Source organism: Rousettus aegyptiacus, unplaced genomic scaffold, assembly GCF_014176215.1.
Source record: "Rousettus aegyptiacus isolate mRouAeg1 unplaced genomic scaffold, mRouAeg1.p scaffold_m13_p_8, whole genome shotgun sequence".
Classification (NCBI taxonomy): Eukaryota; Metazoa; Chordata; class Mammalia; order Chiroptera; family Pteropodidae; genus Rousettus; species Rousettus aegyptiacus.
This window is the reverse complement of record NW_023416311.1, coordinates 19,201,613-19,220,334: the sequence shown is the minus strand read 5'-3', so window position 1 is coordinate 19,220,334 and position 18,722 is coordinate 19,201,613. Positions and strand designations below refer to the sequence as shown.

The 18,722-nt window shown below is 35.6% G+C and overlaps 1 protein-coding gene across 3 annotated transcripts in view; it reads right to left on the bottom strand.

Moving 5' to 3' along the window:
- ITGAM (integrin subunit alpha M) overlaps positions 1–18,722 on the bottom strand; it is a 63,135-nt gene that overhangs the window by 19,302 nt on the left and 25,111 nt on the right. The window lies entirely within an intron of this gene.

Genomic DNA, 18,722 nt, shown 5'->3' with positions numbered 1-18,722 from the left:
CTGATATGGTAACTGTATGTTGAACTTTATAAGATACTGACAAATTGTTTTCCAAAGTAGGGATGTCATTTTTCATTCTGACAGCAATGTATGAGAGTTTTCATTGATAAACATCCTTGCCAGTACTTGATATTGTCAATTTATTTCTAATACATGTGCAGCAGTATCTAATTATGGTTTTAATTGTATTTCCCTGATGATGATTAGCATGGGACATATTTTCATATGCTTCTTTGCCATCTATATACCTTCTTTGGTAAAGTGTCCATTCAAATATTTTGCCTGTTTTTTAACTGTATCTTGCTGTTGAATTTCAAGAGACCATTATATATTCTGAATTTAAGTCCTTTGTCAGATATGTAATAAAAAAAAGAAGGAAGACTTACAAATATTTTCTCCCAATCTCTTTAGCTCATCTGTTCATTCTCTTAATATTGTCTTTCACAGAGCAAAACCTTTTTATTTTGATGAATTTTTATTTATCAATTTTTCCTTTATGGACTGTGTTTATAGCATGATATCTAAGAATTATTTGTTTAACACAAGGTCACAAAGATTTCCTCCTATGTTTCCTACCACAAGTATTATAGTTTTATATTTTACATTTAGCTCTATGATCCATTTAGAATTCATCTTAATATGGTATGAGATGTGGATAGAGGTTCTTATTTTCTTTTGTTTTTTATTATGCATGTCCAATTGTTCCAGCACCATAGAACTCTCCATTGAATTGTCATCGTGCCTTTATTGAAAATAGATTGACTAGAGGCTTCTGGTCAAGATGGCAGAATAGGTAAACTCTGTTCATCTCTTCTAATGATCACATCAAAATTACAGCTAAATTACAAAACAACCATCATTGGGAACCACCTGAAGATTAGCTGAACAGAAGTCCTATAACTAAGGATATAAAGAAGAAGCTACATCAAGACTGGTAGGAGGGGTGGAGACGTGGAATGGGCAGGTCCCACATCAACAGTGTGGTGATTAAGAATTAGGAGGCATATCTCAGCTATGAAGCTCCACCCTGAGGAGTTAGGGGTCCAGCCTCACATCGGGCTCCCCAGCCGGGGCACAAGTGCCAGAAAGAAGAGTCTCTATAACACCTGGCTATAAAAACCAGAGGGAATTGCATTGGAGAAATACAAAGGGCTGCTGGAGACCAGTGTGCTGCTTTTAAAGGGCCCACACATAGACTCACTCACTATCAAACTCACTCACTGTTAACCTCCAGCACAGGGGCAGCAGCTTAAAAAGTGTTAGGGGCATACAGGGAGGAACTAATTGACTAACTTCAGGGTGAGGGCTGGAGGGGCAGGGTTAAAGCAACTCTCTCCAGGGATGGAAGTGCTGGCAGCCACCATTGTTCCTCCAAGCCAGCAGGCCCAGCGCAGGTGGACACCAGATCTGAGCTCTCCACTAACCTGCCGGCTAACACCATTCCCTGTGCCCTGGTGACTCTCTGAGAATCAACCCCGCATATCTCTCCTTCATAGCCCAAGCCTCTTTCAGAAGTTCCTCCACACAAGTGGCCAGCTTTGGCTCATGCTGTGGACTTTCCTAAAATCTCTCAAAGGTCCACAAACTCCAAATGAGCAGTGGCAACCTCAGCATGCCTTGTACCTCTTGCTAAGTGGCCCCAAACCTCACATAAGCAGCAATCAGTCTTAACTTGCACTGTTACACCCATCAGGTGGCCAAGCCTGGCATAAGTGACAGCCAGTCTTGGCTTGGAACACAGTTTCAACTAAGCAGCTACAAGCCCAACACAAGTGGTGGCTGGCCTCAGCTTGCATTACAGTACCCATCAAAGGGTCCATATCCTGACACAAGTGACGGCCAGTCTTGGTTCACAGCATAGCCTCTTACAAGCAATTCCAAGCCTATGACAAGTAGCAATCAAACAAATATCACTTTTTGGATCCTACAAGGTGGCCCCAAGCCTAGCACAATTAATAGCTGATCTTGACCTGCACCAGAGTCCATGACAAGAGGCTCCAAAACCAATACACCCAGTGGCCAGCTTCATAACATACCAGGGCACCATCCAACCAACTCCACAAATGACGTATCCAAAAGGTCAACTCAGTTGGCACCAGAGCCCTGCCAAAATGACTCCCACTCTGTGGGGTGAGCTCCCACACAACAGCCCTCACAGCCAGTCATCCTGAGAGACAACCCCACCCAATGATGTGCCAATTGAGGCTCACCTACAACAGGAAGATACAAATGACCACACAGGGGACATCCCTGGAGCATCCAGCTCAGATGACCAGGGAGACAGTGCCACTAGGTCCCATAGGACACCTTCTACATAAGGCTATTATCTCAAGACAATGAGACATATCAAATATACCTAATACATAGAGACAAACACAGGGAGTCAGCCAAAATGAGTAGAAAAACAAAAATGTCCCAAGTGAAAAAACAGGACATGGCTCCACAAAAAGAACTAAACAAAATAAGATAAGCAATCTACCAGATAAAGAATTCAGAACACTGGTTGTAAGTATGCTTAATAAACTTAGGGGAGAACTTCAACAAAGAGATAAAACAAGACGCAGAAACCATATAAAAGAACCAGTCAAAAATGAATAATACCACCTGAAAATTATATAATTTTATTAACCAATGTTACCCCAATAAACTTAATTTAAACAAAAATGTTTTAAAGAAATGAATAATACAACAATTAAAATGAAGAATACATTAGAGGGAATCAACAGCAGATTAGATGAAGCAGAAGATCAAATCAGCAAACTGAAAGATATGGTAGCAGAAAACACCCAATCAGAACAGCAGAAAGGAAAAAAGACTTTAAAAATGAGTATATTTTAAGTCCTTAAAATATCCCTCTGGGCCAGCATCAAGCATGCCAACATTCACATCAACAAGGATACCAGAGGAAGAAGAGATAGAGCAAGGGATTGAAAACCTACTTGAAAAATAAATAACTAAAAATTTCCTCAACCTAGTAAAGAAAATTATCATACAAGTCCAGAAAGTTCAGAGAGTTCCAAACAAAATGAACTCAAAGAGGCCCACACCAAGACATATCATAACTGAAATGTCAAAGGTTAAAGACAAAGAAGGAACCTTAAAAGTAGCAAGAAAAAAAGCAGTTAGTTACATACAAGGGAGCCCCCATAAGATTATCAGCTGATTTTTCAACAGAAATTTTTCAGGCTAGAAGGGAATGGCACAAAGTACTCAAAATGATGAAAGACAAAGACCTAAAGCCAAGATTACTCTATGCAGCAAGACTGTCATCTAGAATTGAAGGAGAGCTAAAGAGTTTCCCATGCAAGAAAAAGCTAAAGGAACTCATCACCACTAAACCGATATTACAATAAATGTTAAAGGGACTTTTTGAAGAAAGAAGAAAGAAAAAGGAGAAGAGGAGGAGGAGGAGGAGGAGGAGGAGGAGGAGGAGGAGGAGGAGGAGGAGGAGGAAGACACATTAGACCAGGTGGATTTAATTCATATTTTTAAAGCATTTCACCCAAAGTAGCAGAAAATACATTATTTTCTAGTGCACGTGGAACATTTTCAGGATAGGTTACATGATAGGCCGAAAACCAAGACTCAAGGAATTTAAGAAGATTGAAATCATATCAAACATCTTCTCCAATCACAATTGTATGAAACTACATATCTATAAGAAGAAAACTGAAAAACACATAAACACACAGAGACTAAATAACATGCCACTAAATAATGAATGGGTCAACAACAAGATCAAGGATGAAAGCAAAAACACCTTGAAACAAATTAGAGTGAAAACACAATGACACAAAACCTATGGAACACAACCAAAACATTTCCAAAAAAAAAATAAATTTATAGCAATACAGGCCTACCTCATGAAACAAACCAAAAAAATAAATCTCAAATAAAAAATCATACCTTACACCTGAAGGAACTAAAAAAATAAGGAGAAATAAAGCTTAAAGAAAGTAGTAGAAAGGAAATACTAAAGATTAGAGTGGAAATAAATTAAATAGATTTTTAAAAAATAGAAAAGATCGATGAAACCAAGGGCCGATTCTTTGAAGGATAAATAAAATTGATAAACTTTAACAAGACTCATCAAAAAAAAAAAAAGAGGACCCAAATAAATAAAATCAGAAATGATAGTCATTCTGACGAGTGTGAGGTGATACCTATTTATGGGTTTAATTTGCATTTCTCTGATGATTAGTGGCCTTGAGCATCTTTTCATATGTGTATTGGCCATCTGTATTTCCTCTTTGGTGAAATATCTATCCAGGTCTTCTGCCCATTTTTTAATTGGATTGGTTGTTTGTTGTTGTTGTTGTTGTCGTTGAGTTGTATAAGTTCTTTATAAATTTTGGATATTAACTCCTTACCAGTTGTGTCATGAGTGAATATCTTCTCCCATTCAGTAGGTTGTCTTTTCATTTTGTTGATAGTTTCCTTTGTCAGAAGGATAATCATCAATAAATCAAAAAACAAGTACTGGCAAAGATGTGAAGAAAAAGGAACCCTCATACACTGTCAGTAGGATTGCAAATTGGTACAGCCACTATGGAAAACAGTCTGGAGGTTATTAAAAAATTAATATGGATATACCTTTTGACCCAGCAATTGAACTTCTGGGTATTTATCAAAAGAAAATCAAAACAATAACTTGTAAAGATCTATGCACCCCTATGTTCATGGCAGCACTATTCACAATAGCCAAGATATGGAAGGATTCTAAACATCTATCAACAGATGATTGAATAAAGAAGTTATGGTGTAGAGCCAAAAGAAAGAAAGAGTATTCAGGGGGATCGTTTCAAAAACTATATAAATGTCTAACCAATGTACTCTATACTTGAAACTAATAAAATAAAATTTTAAATAACATTAATAAAAACCCCAAACTGAAAACAAATGTTTATCAACAATATAATGGATAAACATCAGTATAACCACATAATAGAATAGTAATTAGTAGTGGAATTGTAGTAAGTACTACCACACATGGTAACAACATAAATGAACTTCAAAATCATTATATTGAGTAAAAGAAGGCAGGCATAAAAAAAGAAGTTATAGTGCATAAAAAATGAAATCCTACCATTTGCAATTAAATGGATGGACCTAGAGGTTATTATGCTGAGTGAAATAAGACACACAGAGAAAGATAAATACAATACGATTTCACTTATGTGTGGAATCTAAGGAACGAAAAGAACAAACTAATCAAAAACAAACTCACAAATATAGAGTACAATCTAATGATAGCTGGAAAGGAAGGGAGTTGAGGGGCTGAGAGAAAATGGGGAAGAGTTAAAGAACAAATTAGTAGGTGATAGATAGTCATGGGGATGGGGATCATGGCTTAGAAAATGTAGTCAGCAGTAAAGTAATGACTATGTGTATGTGTAGAGCCAGGGGGGTGATAGAGTAATTGGAGGGCTTATTTCATAAACTGCATAAATGTCTAGCCAATGTACTATATACTTGAAACTAATAATAAAATTTTTTTAATCAGAAATGAAAGAGAAGTGACCACTGAAAATACAGAAATACAAAGGATTATAGAAAAATACTACAAAAAAATATTAAATGTTCAAAGAATCAATAGGTATCATTCTCAAATTGTTCCAATTACTTGAAGAGGAGGAAAGGCTTCCAAATTCATTTTACAAGACCAGCATTATCCTGATTCCAAAACCAGACAAAGATATTACTCCAAAAAAGAAAATTATAGACCAATATCCCTGATAAATACAGATGCAAAACTCCTCGATGAACTATTAGCAAACTGAATCTAGCAATATATTAAAAATATCATACAGGAGGAATCTGTTAAAAACATGGCTGAGTAAGAGATGTCCCAGATCACTCCCCTTAAAATAACAATAAGCTGAACATATGAAACTCAACAAGAAACACCCAAACTGCACACCAGCACATCTGAGCATGGGATCTGCACATAAGAGCTACCACAGTTCAGAACTCGGGGTGTTGGGTGGTGGACTGGGAGAAATAAAGAAGTTGCCTCTTGCAGCCACAGGAGCTGCCTGCAGGAGGAGGGGGAGGGGAGAAAGAATGGTAAGTTCATTTGACGAGTTCCCTGAACATTCCTTTCTGGGATAGCTGTGAGCTCCCCATGAGCAGCTGGCTGCAAGGCCTAGTCATCAGGACAGAAAGCAGAGAAGCAAGAAGGGATTGCAGAGGAACAACAGCTGATATTTGCTAGCTGCAGCTGAAAATAGGCTGAGCGATAGCATACAACCTTCAATCCAAAGGGCCCCTCCCTCCATATCCTTCTGGAGATGAAGAACACACCCCAAGAGTTTAAAAACGAAATAGCAAGCTTGGGAAATAGAGTAAACCAAATGGAGGAAAGGATCAGTGATATCAAAGACAGAAATCTAGAAATAAATCAGAAGGCAAAAGAGAGAAACCAAATAAAAAATAATGAAACAGAAATTTAAGAACTAGCTGATACCGTCAAGAGAGGAAACATAAGGATAATGGGCATTATTGAAGGCAAAGAAGAAAAACATGGATTAGAGAGCATATTCAGACAAACGGTGGATGAGAATTTCCCAAATCTAAGGAATGAGCTAGAGCTTAGAATTTAAGAAGTCAACAGAACACCCAATTATCTCAACCCAATAAGGCCTTCACCAAGACACATTATATTAAAGTTATCAAAAATCAATGACAAAGACAGAATTCTCAGGGCAGCCAGACAGAAAATGGTAACTTATCCTCGGACTTCTCAGTGCAGACCTTACAAGCCAGAAAGGAGTGGAATCAAATATTTAAACTATTAAGTGAAAGGAACTACCAGCCTAGAATAATGTATCCAGCTAAGCTCTCCTTTAGATATGAAGGAGAAATCAAGACCTTTCCAGACATACAAAAATTGAAGAAATCTCCACTACGAGGCCTGCACTACAGGAAATACTTAAAGGGATCAGCTCTCCTAAAACAAAATAACAACAACAAAATATATAATTAGGAGTGAAGTGACTATCAGGCAAATAGAAGCAGAGGAGTGCAATCTTTACTAAGAATAAGGCATTATATGCTTAAATAATAAGAAGAGAATTGCTATAGCAAGATAGTAATGAACGTTCAGCATACATAGGGACAAATTGAGATAACAATGACTGAAAAAAAGAGGATTCAAAAATCCAAATTTGCAAAGGCAAAGGGAGATAAAGCATGCACAGAAGAAAATGGATGACTGTACATATGTAACTATTCTTTACATATTCATAATGGTAACCACATGCCAAAGATTCAAAACCATTGTATATAATATAAACCAAGGGAAAACCCAAAAACCCAACCAAAATAAAGAGAACAGAAGCACAAAGACAAGGAAACAATGGAAACACTGAGCTACCAGAAAGCAAAAGATACAATAGCTATAAGAAGACCTCATAGTCAAAGAACCACCCTAAATGTAAATGGACCGAACTAACCAATTAAAAGGCACGGAGTTGCAGATTGAATCAAAAAACAAAACTCGACCATATGCTGCTTTTGGGTGACACATCTCAGTTTCAAAGACAAATATAGACTCAAAGCGAAAGGGTGAAAAATGAAATTTCAAGCAAATGGTATTCAGAGAAAAGCGAGAGTAGTGGTGTTAATATTAGAAGAAATAGACTTCAAAATAAAAAAGGTAAAGAAAGATACTGAGGGACACTTTATAATGACAAAGGGAATCATGCATCACGAAGACATAACACTTATCAATATCTATGTTCCCAATCGGGGAGCTCGGAAATATGTTAAGCAGTTACTAACAGAACTAAAGGAAGAAACAGACCAAAACACTATCACAGTAAGAGACATAAATACCCCACTGTTGGATATGGACAGATCATCCAAACAGAAAGTCAAAAAGGAAATAACATCCTTAAAAGACACTTTACTCCAACTGGACATAATTGGCATTTACAGAGCCTTCCATCCCAAACAGCTGCTTATACATTCTTCTCTAGTGCACATAGAACATTCTCAAGGACTGACCACATACTGAGACACAGAAATGGCCTCAACATATATAAGAGGGCTGAAATCATACCAACCATATTCTCTGACCATAATGCTTTGAAACTAGAAATTAACTGCAAAAGAAATCAGGAAGAACCACAAAAACACGGAGCTTAAACAACATGCTACTGAAGAACTGGGCCAGTGAAAAAACAAAAAAAGAGATCAAGAGATACCTAGAAATGAAAGATAATAATAGTACAACATATGAAAACTTTTGGGACACAGCAAAAGCGGCCAAAAGAGGAAAGATCATATCATTACAGGCTTATCTCCAAAAACAAGAATGGGCCCAAAAAACAACCTAATGTTTCATCTTAAAAAAAAAAAAAAAAACCTAGAAAAGAAAGAACAAATGAAGCCTAAGTTAGCAGGAAAAAAGACATAATCGAAATTAGAGCAGAAATAAATGAAATTGAAAACAAGACAAAACAAAAAAGATAGAAAAATAAATAAATGCAACGAAGAGCTGGTTCTTAGAGAAGACTAATAAAATTGACAAACCCCTGGCTAGACTCACTCAAGAAAAAAAGAGAAAGGACACAAATAAACAAAATCAGGGATGAAAGAGGAGAAATTACAACCGACACTGCAGAAATACAAAGGATCATGCAAGAATACTAAGAAAAAGTATATAACACCAAATTGAATAACCTAGAAAAAATGGACCAGTATTTTGAAAGATACAACCTCCCTAGAATGAATCAAGAAAAACTAAAAAATCTAAATAGGCCGCTCAGCAGTATGGAAAATGAAACATCATCAAAAACCTACCAAAAAGTAAAAGTCCAGGACCAGATGGCTTCACCAGTGAATTCTACCAAACATTCAAAGAAGATTTAATACCTAGTCTCCTCAAACGCTTCCAAAAAATCGAAGAGCAGGCAATACTTCCCAACACATTTTATGAAGCCAACATTACTCTGATACCAACACCTAGTAAAGATAACAACAACAACAACAACAAAAAGAAAACTACAGATCAATATATCTCATGAACATAGATGCAAAAATCCTAAATAAGATACTAGCTAACCAAATACAGCAACATATTAAAATGATTATACACCATGGTCAATTTGGCTTCATCCCACAGGCACAGAGGTGGTTCAGCACATGCACATCAATTAATGTAATACACCACATAAATAAATTAAAAAATAAGAATCATATGATCATATTAATAGATGCAGAAAAAGCCTTTGACAAGATACAGCATCTATTTATGATAAAAAACACTTAACAAAATCTGTAAAGAAGGAAAGTACCTTAACATAATAAAGGCTATATATGACAAACCCTCAGTCAACAATATACTTAATGGTGAAAAACTAAAAACCTTCCCTCTAAGATCAGAAACAAGGCAAGGCTGTCCACTATCGCCACTGTTATTCAATATAAAATTAGAGGTCCTAGCAAGTGCAATCAGGCAAGAGGAAGATAATAAAGGCATCCAAATAGGAAACGAAGAAGTCAAACTGTCACTATTTGTGAATGACATGATTTTCTATAAAGAAACCCCTAAAGACTTTACAAGAACACTACTAGAAACAATAAGCAAATACAGTAAAGTCTCTGCATACAAAATCAACGTTCAAAAATCCATAGCGTTCCTATACTCTAATAATGAAGCACCAGAAGAAGTGGACAAAATCATTCCTTTTGCAATTGCAACACAAAGAATAAAATACCTAGGAATAAATCTAATAAAACAAGCGAAGGGCTTATATAATGAAAACTATGAGACCCTATTAAAAGAAATCAAAGAAGATACAAAGAAATGGAAAGATGTTTCGTGTTTGTGGATTGGAAGAATCAACATAGTTAAAATGACCATATTACCTGAAACATTATACAGATTTAATGCAGTCCCCATCAAAATCCCATTGGTATTTTTTAAAGAAATAGAACAAAAAATCATCAGATTTGTATGGAAGCACAAAAGACCACCAATTGCCAAAACCATCCTGAGAAAAAGATCGAGGCTGGAGACATCACTCTGCCCAACTTTAAATTATAGTACAAAGCAACAGTAATCAAAACGGCATGGTATTGGCAGCAAAACAGACACACGGACCAGTGGAACAGAATCGAGAGTCCAGAAGTAAACCCGTATTTATATGGACAAATAATTTTTGACAAAGAAGCCAAAAAACATGCAGTGGAGAAAGGAAAGCCTCTTCAATAAATGGTGCTGGGAAAATTGGAAAGCCACCTGCAAAAGAATGAAACTAGACTGTTGTCTATTACCACACACCAAAATTAGCTCAAAATGGATAAAGGACCTGAATATAAGACCTGAAACAATAAAGTGCATAGAAGAAAACATAAGAACTAAACTAAAGGACCTTGGACTTAAAGAGGATTTTATGAGTTTGACCTCAAAGGCAAGAGGAGTAAAAGCAAAAGTAAATGAATGAGACTACATCAAACTAAAAAGCTTCCGCTCAGCAAAAGAAATCGTCAACAGGTAAAGAGACAACTATCCGAACGGGAAAATATATTTGCAAGCGACATGTCTAGTAAGGACCTAATATCCAAAATAAATGAAGAACTCATACGAATCCATAACAACAACAACAACAACAACAACAACAACAACAACGATCCAATCAAAAAATGGGCAGAGGACCTGAACAGACACTTCTCCCTAGAGGACATACGGATGGCAAACAAATATATGAAAAGATGTTCAACATCGCTAGCTATTAGGGAAATGCAAATCAAAACCAAAATGAGATACCATCTCACATCTGTTAGAATAGCTATAATCAATAGGACAAGTAATAATAAACGTTGGAAAGGATGCGGAGAAAAAGGAACCCTCATGCTGGTGGGGCTGCGAATTGGTACAGCCGCTATGGAAAACAGTATGGAGATTCCTCAGAAAACTAAGAATTGATCTACCATATGATCCAGTAATCTCTCTACTGGATATTTACCCTAAAGACTTGAAAACCCATATCCAAAAAGATATCTGCACACCGATGTTCATAGCAGCATTATTCACAGTGGCCAGGACATGGAAGCAACCAAAGTGTCCTGTGATAGATGATTGGCTGAAGAAGCTGTGGTACATATATGCAGTGGAATATTACTCAGCCATAAGAAGAGGTGAAATACTGCCATTTGTGACAAAATAGATGGACCTCGAGATAATCATAAAAGCGAAATAAGCCAGACAGAAAAGTTGAAAATCACAGGATATCACTTATACATGAGATATAAACCTAAAAGCAACAAATGAGCAGAACAAACAAACAGAGACTCATGGACATGGACTATAGGTTAGTGGTTACTAGAGGACTATAGAGTAGTGATTACTAGTGGAGTGGGGGAGGAAGGGGAAGATAAACTGGGTAAAGGTGATCAAATATGGGGGCCTAAGGGGAGGGTGAAGTGGGTAAAGGGAATCAAATATATGGTAGTTGAAGGAAACTGAACTTTAGGTGGTGAATGCACAATAGAATATACATATGTCAAGTGATAATGTACACCTGAAAGTTATATAACTGTATTAACCAATGTTACCCCAATAAACTTAATAAAAAATTTTTTTAATAAATAATAAAAAGACCATATGCCACAATCAAGCGGAATTTATCCCTGAGTCACAAGTTTGGTTCAATATCTGCAAATCAATTCATATAATACACAAATAAAATGAAGGATAAAAATCATATAATCATATCAATCAATGCAGATAAATCATTTGCCAAAATCCAGCACCCATTTATGAAAAAAACTTTCAGAGAAGTGGAAATATAGGAAACCTAACCCAACATAATAAAAGATATATATAACAAACCTACAATAACATCATACTCAACAGTGAAAAGCTGAAAGTGTTTTTTAATCAGAAATAAGATAGGACATCCACTTTCACCATTTTTATTCAGCATAATATTGGAAGTCTTAGGCACAGCAATCAGACAAGAAAAAGAAACAAAAGATTCTACAAAACAGATGGGGGGGGCAGGGGAAGATGTAGATGATAGAGGCTTTGTACTTCTCTTGTGTCCATAACAAAGTTGTAACAGAAACAAGGAGCAAACAGCAAGCAGAGTTGCCTGGGGTTTAAATAAACAGAAGCACTAGAAATATGAGAGAAATAAATCACCCTGCAATGGAAGCGGGTAGGAGGGGGCAAGACACGAGGCTGCTTAATCCCAAGCAGATGAGTGGTACAAAAGCTATAGCAGCTGCAGCCGGCAGCTGCGGACATTCCTTTTAAAGGGGCTGTGTCCACAACCGGACTTGTGCTGTGACAGACTCTCTTACTCTGAGCACCAGCACTAGGTTGGCTGCCTGGGGGCGGGGAGGAGCACCAGGGACTTAAAGAAGAAAACTGAGTTGTTGGAGTAAAGGCTGGAGGTGAGCCTTTCTCCCAGGGAGAAATGCTGGAGGCATTCATAACTCCTCTGTTGAGCCCTCCCAATTCCCAGTGTGCATATGCAGAAGCAGCTATAGATGAGACATCATCAAACTGTATAACACACGTTGCTCTGCTGACAGGATTCCCTGAAATTCCACCTCCCCCAACTTGTGGCCTCACCCACGAGATATCCAGTGGTATCCTCCACAAGTCCAGTGGTCCTTGCTGAGCCAACTCCAATACTCACACTGGTGGCAGCTGACCTCAGTTTCTGGTATGGTTTCTTGAGGCAACTATAAGCACAGCATCTGTGGATTGCTTGCTGAATCTTAACAGGTGGCCCTGGATGGGCACAGCTGGACCCCTCTCAGGACTGTGCCTCTGAACACTTACTACACAAAGCCACATTAATAAGACCAGAAGACATAGGAGTTTTGCTTAGTACATAGAAACAGACACAGAAAGGCAGGCAAAATGGGGAGACATAAAAGCAGAAACCATATGAAAGAACAGAACAGAGATCCAGGAAAAATGAAGTCAAGCAATGTAATAGATGCAGAGTACAAAACACTGATTATAAGGATGTTCAATGAACTTAGGGGAAGTGTAGATGAACTCAATGGGAACTTTAACAAAGAGATAAAAAACATAAAAATGGAAATGGAAATTATAAAAGGGAACCAGTCACAAATGAAGAATACATTATCTGAGATGAAGAGTATATTAGAGGGAATTAACAGAATGAATGAAGTGGAGGATCGAATTACCAATACAGAGAATGGAAAAGAGGAGGCCACTCTATAAGAACAGTAAGAAAAAAGAATCCAAGAATATTATAATAATGTAAGGAGCCTATGGGACAAAATTAAATGTAATAACATTTGCATCATAAGGGCACCTGAAGGAGAATCAGGAGATCAAGAAGTTGAAAACTTATTTGAAGAAATAATGATGGAAAACTTTCCTAACCTGGTGAAAGAAATAGGCATACAACTCCAGGAAACTCAGTGTCCCAAAGAAGATGAACCCAAAGAGGCCCACACCAAGACACATCATAAATGAAATGCCAAAGGTTAACTACAAAGAGAGAAGCTTAAAAAGCAGCAAGAGAAAAGCAATTAGTTACCTACAAGGGAGCACCCATAAGACCGGCAACTGGTTTCTCAAAAGAAACTTTGCAGGGCAGAAAGGCTTGGCACAAAATATTCAAAGTGATGAAAACCCAAGATCTACAACCAAGAATACTTTATTCAGCAAAGCTATTATTTAAGTCAAAGAACAGATAAAGAACTTCACATACACACACACACACACACACACACACATACACACATATACACACACACAATCTAAAGGAATTCATCACCACCAAGCCAGTATTACAAGAAATGTCGAAGGAACTTCTTTAAGGAATAAAAAATAAATTAATTGATTAATTAAATTAAATTTAAAAACTATCAAAAATGTGAATAAAGAATGATAATAACTACATATCTACAGTAAGTACCTCAAATGGAAAAGAATTAAGTACTCCAACCAAAAGTAGTGTGGCTGAATGGGTAAGAAAACAAGACCCTTACATATGCTGCCTATAAGAGACTCACTTCAGATTAAAAGACACACACAAACCAAAAGTAAGGGGATAGAAAAAGATATTACCTTGATGGACAAAGAGGGTATTATGCTAAATGAAGTCAGATAGAAAAAGACAGTTGTCACATGATTTCACATATATGTAGAATCTAAAGAACAAAATAAACAACAACAACAAAAATGAAAGCAAACTCATAGATACAAAGAATATTTTAAGGACTACTAGATGGGAGGAGACTTGGGGGGGTCAGTAAAAAAAGACAAAGGGATTAAGAAGTACAAATGGATAGTTACCAAATAGTCCTGAAGATATAAAGTGTACCATAAGAAAAATAGTCAACAATGTTGTAATAAATATATAAGGGGAAGAGGGGTACTAGACTTATTGGGATGAGCACTTTGTTAGTTATATAGATCTCTAATCACTATACTGTACAAGTGAAACTAATGTATTATTGTATGCCAACTATAATTGAAAAAAATTCATTGAATTTTACACTGTAAATATGAGAAACTAATCATCTATTATATTTCAATAAAGCTATTAAAAAAGATTCCACAAAAATAACTGTTAGAACTGATAAATTCAGAAAAGAGCAAGATACAAAATTAATATTCAGAAATCAGTTGCATTTTTATACACCAATAACAAACTATCAGAAAGAGAAAGTAAAAAATAATCCATTTACAATTGGATCACAAAAAAAAAAGTACCTAGGAACAAATTTAACAATGGAGGTAAAAACCTGGACTTGAAAAACTGTAAGACATTAAAAAAAGAAATTGAAGAAGAGACAAATAAATGGAAGAATATATTCACAGATAGGAAGAACTAACATTGTTAAAATGTTCATACTACCCAAAGCAATCTACAGATTCAGTGTAATACCTATCGAAATATCAATGGTATTTTTCACAAAACTCAAACAAATAATCCTAAAATGTACATGGAACCACGAAAGACCCCAAATAGCCAAAGCAATCTTGAGAAAGAACAAAGTTGAAGGTATTACATTACCTGATATCAAACTAAACTATGAGGCTATAGTCATCAAAATAGTGTGCTACTGAGATAAAAACAGACACATAGATCAATGGAACAGAATAGACACCCAGAAAATAAACCCATTCCTAAATGGTTAATTAATCTATGACAAAGGAGGCAAGAATATATAAGAGGTAAAGACAGTCTCTTCAGTGAATGGTGTTGGGGAAACTGGACAGATAACATGCAAGAAAAAATAAAAATAGATCACTTTCTTGTATATAAAAATAAACTGAATATGAATTAAAGACTTAAACCTAAGACCTGATTTCATAAAACCCCTAGAAGAAAACATAGACAGTAAATTCTTTGACATTGTTCTTAGCAAAATATTTTTTGGATATGTCTCTCAAGGCAAAGGAAACAAAAGAAAAAGTAAACAGATGGGACTACATTAAACTAAAAAGTTTTTGCCCAGTGAAAGAAACCATGAGCTAAATGAAGACAACCTACAGAACAGGAAAAAGTATACACTAATGATATATCCAATAAGGGGTTAATATACAAAACATAAAGAACTGTTATATGACTCAGCAATTTCACTTTTGGGTATTTATCTGAAGAAAACTGAAACACTAATTTGAAAAGATACATACATGTTCATTTCAGCATTATTTACAATAGCCAAGATACAGAACCAACCTACACATCCATTGATAGGTGAATAGATAAAGTAGAAGTTAAACGTATATACAATGGAATGTTACTCAGTCATAAAAAAAAGAATGAAATCTCACTATTTGCAACAATATGGATGGATCTAGAGGTATTCTGCTATGTTAAATAAGTCATATAAAGAAAGACAAATACCATATGATTTCGCTTGTATGTAAAATCTAATAAAACAAAGTAAATGAACAAACAAAACAGAAATAAACTCATAGATATAAACTGGTGGCTGCCTGATAGGAGGAGACAGGAAGATGAGTGAAAAAAGGTGAAAGGGATTAAGAAGTACAAATTGCCAGTTATAAAAATAGTCACAGACATGTAAAGTACAGCATAAGGAATATGGTCAAAAATATTTTAATAACTATTTATGGTATTAGATGGATACTAGACTTATCAGGGTGATCCTTTGTAAAGTATATAAATGTCTGATAACTATGATGTACACCTGAAACTAACATAATACTGTATGTCATCTGTAATTAAAAAAGGAATTAAAAAAAAGAAAATCGACTGACTACATATGTGTCAATTTATTTCAAGCTTATTCTGTTCCACTGATCTTCATTTCTGTCCTTTTGCCAATACAGTGTCTTGATTATTGTAACTTTATAGTAAGTCTTGAAATCAGTCAGTATATGACTCCTCCACTAAATACTTAATGGTATTTATCTAAGTTCTTTTTCAAAACTGTTTTGGAAATTCTACTTTCTATAATTTTCCATATAAATCTTAGAATCAGTTTGTCAATTATACAAAACACACTTCTAAGATTTTGATTGGACTTGGGTTGAATCTATAGATCGACTTGGGTTGAATCTATAGATCAGTTTGAGGTGAATTGACATCTTAACAATATTGAGTCTTTCAGCCCATACACAAAATATCTCTTCATTTATTTATGTCTTTGATTTCTCTTATTAGGTTCTGTGGTATTCAGCATATGGATATTGCATACAGTTTGTTAGATTTACACCTAAGTATTTCACAGTCTTTGGTATTATTATAAACACTACTGGTTTTTTAATCTAAATTTCCAAGTGTTCATTGCTAGTATAGAAATACAACTGATTTTTAAATGTTGATCTTGTATCCTGAGAACTTACTGAAATAACTTAATAGGTATAGTAATTTTTGTAGATTCTTTGGTTTTCCATGCAAACAATCATGTCATCTGCAAATAGAGACAATCATTTTCTCCTTTCTACTCCATATACTTTCTCTGCCTTTTTTCTTGCCTTACTGCACTGACCACATCTTCCAATATAAGGTGAAATAAAACTAGTGAAAATAGATATTCTTGGCTTCTTTCCAATTTTAGGAGAAAAATGTTCTCTCTTACTTTTAAATATGATGCTAGCTGTAGATTTTTTAATATAAATACTGTTTCTCAGGAACCCAAGAACATTTCCATTAGTTCTTACTTTGCTGATAACTAAATATTATGAAAGGATATTGCATTTTGTCAAATTCTTTTTCTGTACCTATTAATATTACTGTTTTTTTCTTTTCTAGTCTATTGTTATGATGAACTACATTGATTGTTTTATTCGGAATAGCTTTTCTAATTGAGATAAAATTTACAAACATAAAATTCATCATTTTAAAGTATAAAATTGAGTGTTTTTTTAGTATATTCCCAAAGTTCACTGTTAACAAGCCTTGCATTCCTGGGATAAACCACACTTGATCATGAGTATTACCCTTTCTATAGATTGCTGGATTCAATTTGCTAATACAGTTGACCCTTGACAACATTTCAATCCCCCATGTAAATGAAATTTATGTATAACTTTTGACTCCCGAAAACTTAACTGTTGACCAGAAGCTTTACTGATAAAATAAACTATTAATTAACACATATTTTATGTTATATACATATTATATGCATTCATGACACATCTACCTTTTTCTTAATTTCTTCAATATTTGTAGCTCTGCAGTTTATCTGTGAGTTTTTCCATGTTGTCAGAAATCTCCAAAAAATTTTTCATATATATTTATTGAAAAAAAGGTGGACCTACACAGTTCAAACCCACATTGTTCAAGAGCCAACTGGATTTTGTTGAGGAATTTTAAATCTTTATTGAATATTGATTCAACAAAGGGTCTTAAACTGAAGACTTACATAGTTTCCTGTAGAAAGTTCACTCTCCTCCTATGGATTACAGGAAGACAACATGGAATTTTAGGAGAGCAGTAAGGGGGTTACCAATAGGTCCACAGAAAAGATGATGATGGCCTGAACCAGGCTGATGGCAGTAGAAATGGAGGGAGTTGATAAATTTAAGATGAATCTGTTTCCTACTTTTCTTTCCAGTGTTTTCTCCCATGCTTCTCCACTCCCATATACACACTCTAAACTCATGCTTTTTCATTCCTCTGACCCTTTTCTTTCCTCACTCTTCACTTCTCTAGTTCTACCTTAGCTATCACTTCCTTCAAGAAGCCTTCCCTAATACTCTTGTGTGGGTGCTCCTCCCATTTGCTCTCATAACATTCACATTGTCCCAGTTTATGTAATACCTTCGATTGTAATTTTCATGCATAATATCTGTGTGTGGTGGGGAAGTTTACCAACCAGTCTTCCCCATGTGATTTTGGACAGCACACACAAAACAGAGAAGTAGCATCACATCCACACTTGACTACCTGGAATTACCCTACACATTCTCCCCCACCCCATCCCTTATATGTTCCAAGCACTGACACCATCAGCAGCCAATATGTGTTTGTAAAACCTTTAAAGATCATATGGAGAATTTGACTACTGACAAAGAATTATGACAAGCTTGTTCAGGTATTACAGTAAACTAGTCATCCACATATGATGCATTAATTGCAAGCCAAAGAGAACAACAGATGAAAATTAAAAGAATACACACAGAACTACAGGCACGATATCATGGGTACAGTCCTATTTTAGGAATTTGCAAGGATGATTTTGACTAAAAATTGTTGCCTCACACAAAATAAGATGCAATCACATTGCTTTTGCAGGGATGTTAT